We start from the raw sequence: 5,602 nt of genomic DNA on the forward strand, positions 1-5,602 counted from the left end.
TGTTGGAACTATGTGATTTTTTAAAATAGTCACAAAATGTTTTTTTTCACCTAAATCAGAGGTGATGAAATCACTTTAATCCTAAACAATTAATTGGTATTCCATTAACCAGAAAATATGTTGGAAAAACACAAAACTTTGACATAGTTTGAAAGTATTTTTTTCATGTTTATTAAAAGGTGATGGAATCACCTAAATCATGCATACAGCTACATTTCAGTAACATGATTCTTTAGTCTCCCCCCAAAAAAAATAAAAATAAAAAACAAAACATAAATAAATAAAAAACATATGGTAAACATATTAGGTCTAGGCTATACAAATGCATTGCAGATCACAATTTGATGTACAGGCATGTGCAAACAAAAACAACAAAAAGAGTCAGAATTCTGTGATTAAATGTATTGACTTTCACTGTACGCATGTAAAATGCACACAGATATACAAAACATAAGCACAGTTACAAATAACTGCTACTCTTAGACCAATCAACAAGCAGGGTCTGTGAACAGAAAGAAAGTCCAATTCGCTTTAAAGGTGCACTGTGTATTACTTTCAGTAGTTTATTTTGAGATTTCATGCTGCCCATGCACAAATGTTGCATTTTTCATGAATATTTACCACCACCAAACTTTAAGTTGTCGTTATGACTGGGGAAATTGCTCTTTCCATACATGAAAGGGGGAAAGAGAGGAATCTTCTCCACTGACTGTCATTTTGAATTTCTAGAAATACAGAATTTTAGTAAACATTTTCGTAATACATTTATACATTTTCGTTTATTACTAAGTAAATATTCATGAAAAGGACACAGTTTGTAATAGGCAGCACCGTTTCAATGAGCAGCATAGTTGCCTACTCTGGTCACCATCCTACACAGTGAACCTTTAAGAAAATAATTTGTTTGGTTGCTGTGAAAAAGTGCTCTCTGGCTGGATTAGCATTCATGTGAACACATCGGGCACAAATAAAATTCACTCTACATACAGTTATTTTAGCTCATTGACTAAGTGCATTAGTCCACACTTGTAGGTGTGCGTGTGTGCGTTCATGCGCGTATACTGTATGCATGTGCACGTATAATGTATGCATGTGCGCGTGCATCTGGCAGTCCACCATTCATTTGGTTGTCCTCTTTGGTGACCACATTTGTGTCATTACCCAGTCTTATTTAAGTCTAGTTTTGGTATTTTGTTTGTCTTTAGTTTGGGTCAAAATCAACACAGTACGTACAAAACATATGCACACTCAAGTGCTATTCTTAAACCAGCAAGGAGCTGGAAGTGCATACAAGCAAATAGATCTCTAGAAAAAAGGTACATTTCACTTAAAGAAGCAAAAATAACTGCTGTTTTTTAGTTGCTGAAAAAAAAAGAGAGTCCTTTCCGATTGGGTGTCACGTGTGTGACAGACATACACTAAAACTGACAATGTCCAAAGGGTGGGATGCCCAATCTTCTGTCAGAGCAGATTCCAATTGTGATGTCTTCAACTGCTTCGTCTACGGCAACTTCATCCATGACCTATTCAACACAGACAAAAGTAAATAAACACAAATTAACCAAGCCATTTGAATTAACAAATAAATCAACATTAAGATGGGCAGTAGGTTACTGCAAAGTCCAAAGCATGTCCTCTGTTCCACTGTCAAGATTTCCTCAGTTCTAATTCTGATGTGGGACCTGGATGATGATTTAACGCTGGTGTGAATTGGCCTGAAGTCGTCAAATACCAGAGCCAAAGCTTTGTAGTTGCCTTCATTCTGCAGGGATGTCAAACTCAAACCCAGGGCCAATTGTGACCCATGAAGTAATTTTATGTGGCCTGCAAGATCATTGCATAGCATGACAAGACTTTGACATGAAACTTGGTGTGTCACAGGAATACCAGTGGGCCCAGGCCAATGAAAAAGCTCACTCTCATATGGAACAACACCCCAGGTCTACTGTGTCTCCTTGGCTGGGACCTACAAGGAGCTTGTAGTAGACAACCAGTGATGCCAATCCTCTGTTTAAGATGTTTCAGAGCACAGAGATGTAAGGGTCAGCTCGTCTCAATTAAGAGAAGAACAAGTTTCATTATGCATATACAGGTACGGTATATACTGTTCCTTGCGAGGAGACTTTGAAGGAAAAGTCTACTGCATTGCTCTTTGTGCATGCGTGCAGTAATATGGCATGCAGGGCTTGTCTGTCAAGGGGCTGAAATAAGAAGTTCTTACAGTTTTCCCCATCTCAATAAGTTTCATTGATAACATGATTAAAAATAAAACATGCAATATTCTAGGCAGACATACAACGGGCAATATAATGAAAAGCGTAACACAGCTGGTGCACTCTGTCGACTCTGATTTCCCCCCAATAATCAGAGTGAAAAACATGTGTCAACAAAGTGCTCTCAGATATTATACCCGTCATTGTAGTGCTCATTTCGTTTCTACATAGAAGATATTAATATTTCTTTTTGTTTAGCTGCACATGAATTGTGTAGCAAGTGTATTGAAATAAGGAAACCGTGAGATAGCTTGCTCACTTTCAACTGAAGCCTCTCAATGTCATGTTGAGCATAGCACAATGCATACAAATAGTGTCACACTCCACACTGAGAATGGGAACACCAGGGAGGTAGTCATCAACACTTCTCAAATCAGATCATCTTGTCTCAGATAACTCCAATTCTAGTACTAAGCAATAATCTAATATTCACTGGTCAGAGTACGACAAAATTTAAATACAAAAATTTGAGAAGCAGCTCCTTATACCACTGGAATATTTACTCACCCCCATTCAGATAACAGCTAATTTAAAGCAGGAGTCAAGTTGTTAAGGTGCACTGGGTAGGGTTGTGGCCAAATTGAATGCTTTACCTTGTGGACTTTGAACAGTGCTGGCCATTGCAGTGGGACTGGTGATTCTTTTCAATTCAGCACTGATCTGAAAAGACATAAAGAGCCCAAAGGATTTAACGATTAAATCATTAACATTAGGAGAAACCCACACACACATTCAAGAAAGGAGATAAAACGCTGCAGTGTTTCCCATACATTGAGGAAACTATGGCGGCCCGCCATAGTTTAAATTTGGCCGCCATAGTTTCCGAAAATGTAAAAAAAAAAAAAAAATTTTTTTATTTTTTTTACGATTTCCGTGTTTGTTAAAAGCGATTTCAATTACGATTTCCTTCGCATTTTCCTCCTGGAGTAAATACATCCTATAGAGAAAACCACAAGTGCTTGAAAGAGAGAGGGATCAAAAGCCTTGTCAAGTTGTTGTAGTTAACTTGGGTTTGGGAGCAATAAAAAAAAACCTTCCCAGAAGGGACAGTTGGGATGAGTTTACTAACACTCCCCAGGCTTTGTTTTACAGTTGTAATGAGTTAGGTGACAGGCCTTCATTGACAAGGCAGAGGAGACATCGGGCTGCATATAGAAATGAATGTGTAATGAATGTGAATATAGATATATATAAATGTGTAATATGTTGTTCAGCCCTTTTAATGGGAGGAATTTTGAAAAACTGGCCCTGTGACCAGCACCCCTCATGTAGAATGTGTGTGTGGGGAAAAGGCATAGCCTACCCTCTTAGACCCTTTTTGTTTATGCGTTAACAATTTCACAGCAATCTTAAATTCTTATCTCTGCTCCTATTTTGTTTTATTATTTTTTTCATTACATAGACCCCTGCATGTGTATTATGTAAGTTTAGCCTTATTTCTCAAAATATAAATGGCTGAAATGTAGGCATAGGCCTAGGCCTATAGTTTCTCCATGCGCCAATGTCATACTGTAGTCATTGTTTTGCCATTTTGCATTTACACTGCGTTAATACCCCCCCCCCCCCCCCAAAAAAAAAAAGGCCCGTGAAAAGACCCCCAACAAAAAAAAATTGCCCGCATGGTTTTCAAAATTTCTGTGGGAAACACTGCGCTGTAATTCACAAATAATACCATTAAAGACAATCCGAATTGAATGTCTTACCTTGCGAACTTTGAACAGTGCAGGCCACTGTGCCAGAAGTCCTCAGAAATGGTGCATCTTGTACAACTTAATGAAAGAAAGAAAGAAAGAAAGAAAGAAAGAAAGAAAGAAAGAAAGAAAGAAAGAAAGAAAGAAAGAAAGAAAAAGGAGAACATTTGTAACCTGTGCAGCAAGAGTTCTGGAAATAAACTACTTAAAAAATCACTCTCTGCACCTTTAAAATCGCAGACTGTATCATGATCTGCTTCAATTGTCATGGTACATGTTGGTTAAATTCAGATTTCCAATATTGACGCCATGCATCCAGCCTAAAACCATGTCTGTCCCACTACCACTACTTGACCATAAGCATGGGACAGTTTACTTTGTATTACTCACTTGGTTAACACCACACATGCTTGACACCATCCGAAAAAATGTGTTCATGTTGGTGTCATCAGACCAGAGGACATGGTTCCAGCAATCCATATCTGAAGTCTGTTTGTCTCTGATGAAACCATGATGAACACATTTGCTTTAGATTGTTTCAAGCATGTGTGATAGTAGCCAAGGGAGAAGTATAAAGAAAACAGTCCCATGTTTACGGTCAAAAATGGTGGTGGTACTGATTTGTTTTGGCATTCTATGAATGGCATCAACATTGGGAAGCTGACTGCCACCAAAAGAAACATGCATATGAATGTACTGGCACCATGACTACTAAGGCAGATCATGATCCTCTCTATGGGGTTTTAACATGCAGGGGTGTAACTCAATAGTTAAAGGCTTTCTGCTCAGGAACCATCAAGTAGACAGGCGAAAAAGACAGAAACTTACATCAGCCAATTCAGCAACAGTTGCTTGGATTGCAGGGGAACTGTGGTGATTATTTTGAATTCAGCACTGATCTGAAAAGACATAAAGAGCCCAAAGGATTGACAAATCATAAACATTAGGGAAAGCCACACACACACACACACACACACACACACACACACACACACACACACACACACACACACACACACACACACACACACACACACACACACACTATACAAACCTTAAAGACAATCAGCATTGAATGTCTTACCTTACAGACTTCGAACAGTGCAGGCCACTGTGCCAGAAGTCCTTAAAGAAAGAAAGAAAGAAGGAATTGGTGAGGTTAAACATTTATAAAACAGCACAGGATTCGTGAATGAGGAGCATGCATTCTGTAAACTAGGCTACTTGTAAACAATGCTCCACTTAAAAGAGGAAGATATAGGCTAAGTAAAACGAGATAACGCAGAAGTTAAAAAAAGTGCTATGCACTTCAATAAATAGGATACTATTCCCACATGTTTCATCCAATTCCCTGTGCAAAGTTTAAATTCAGGTTATATGCACTCTATCTAGGTCGGTTGTTCTTTGACTTCGTGTGCAGGAAAGCTTACATTTGATTAATCTTCGGTTAAGACCACAAGTGCATGTGTGCATTAAACACCTGGGTTGGGTCAAAAAACAAAAAACTTTAAAAATAGAATACTTGGCTTAAAATGAACACACCGAAACGACGCCAGCCCTCTGTTCTCGTGAGCATGCAACGTGTTCGATGAAGTTCTAGTTCGCTGTGCACCTCCACCACCCCTCCCCCATTAACGG

General features: G+C 38.6%; 1 long non-coding RNA gene across 1 annotated transcript in view; it reads right to left on the reverse strand.

Annotated features, from left to right (window-relative positions):
• Positions 1 to 251: 251 nt before the first annotated feature.
• Positions 252 to 5,602, reverse strand: part of LOC134445667 (uncharacterized) — a 5,981-nt gene continuing 630 nt past the window's right edge. The window contains exons 2-6 of the long non-coding RNA XR_010034332.1: positions 5,049 to 5,089; positions 4,793 to 4,863; positions 3,977 to 4,042; positions 2,867 to 2,933; positions 252 to 1,523 (exon numbers count right to left, since the gene is read on the reverse strand). This is a non-coding gene — a long non-coding RNA (uncharacterized LOC134445667). The remainder of the gene's footprint in view (positions 1,524 to 2,866; positions 2,934 to 3,976; positions 4,043 to 4,792; positions 4,864 to 5,048; positions 5,090 to 5,602) is intronic.

This window comes from Engraulis encrasicolus, chromosome 3 (assembly GCF_034702125.1).
Source record: "Engraulis encrasicolus isolate BLACKSEA-1 chromosome 3, IST_EnEncr_1.0, whole genome shotgun sequence".
NCBI lineage: Eukaryota > Metazoa > Chordata > Actinopteri > Clupeiformes > Engraulidae > Engraulis > Engraulis encrasicolus.